General features: G+C 40.2%; 1 long non-coding RNA gene across 1 annotated transcript; it reads right to left on the bottom strand.

Annotated features, from left to right (window-relative positions):
* Positions 1-238: 238 nt before the first annotated feature.
* LOC26533817 (uncharacterized) lies at positions 239-752 on the bottom strand. Its single transcript, XR_001453337.2, has 2 exons — positions 625-752; positions 239-556 (listed from the first exon to the last, which is right to left on the bottom strand). It is a non-coding gene; the product is annotated as an uncharacterized lncRNA (long non-coding RNA).

Here is a 752-nt window from a genome sequence, read left to right as displayed (position 1 = left end):
CAAAGTAGAGGCACGAGCTTTGGAAAAGCTGTCAGTTTTTATTGTGAAATGTGAAAATTTTGACAAATGTCTTATGGAAAGCAGGACTCTATTCATCCTCGCAGAAGCCCACCGAAAACCATTCTTTCAGGCTCGTTCCCTATTCCCTAGCCCACGCTATGGCTCTTTGAAAGCAGGGATCAGGGATTCCCCATTCCAGCGGAATATTCCCAAGCCTTTTTGCAATTTTTTTACAAAATATATTTATTGATAGTATCAAAATATATTAAGTTTTTGATAAAATAGGACACGAAGACGATCTGTTTAAGAGTTTTGAAGGAACAGTACAGCACTGTTCCATCCAACGATGTTTGAAGGCGGCACAAGACCAAGTGGCGATGACGATGAAGATGACGATAGACATCTACGAATAAAAGTGTCGTTGGGTCCAACTGAAGTAGGACATTTTGGGGACTGTCCCCTCCAACGATGATTGAAGGGGGCACAGGACCAAGGCCCATGGACATCTATGAAATAAAAGTGTCCCTGGGTCCAACCGAGGTAAAAAACTGCCGAACTGAGGAAGAAAATTTGGAATTAAATCTTGAAAATAAAACACACAAAAAATACACAAAAAAAACTAACTTTTTAAAGGAAACCCGAAACTGTATTCTCGGAAGTGTGAAACAAACTGAATTTTCTATTCGGATTCCTGAAAGGCAACCAAATTTCTGACGGAAGACCGAAGTCAATGAATGTGTGATGCCCAAAAT

The sequence above is a fragment of the Drosophila pseudoobscura genome, chromosome X (genome assembly GCF_009870125.1).
Source record: "Drosophila pseudoobscura strain MV-25-SWS-2005 chromosome X, UCI_Dpse_MV25, whole genome shotgun sequence".
Classification (NCBI taxonomy): Eukaryota; Metazoa; Arthropoda; class Insecta; order Diptera; family Drosophilidae; genus Drosophila; species Drosophila pseudoobscura.
Note: the sequence above shows the minus strand (reverse complement) of the source record. Positions and strands in the feature narration are given on the sequence as shown.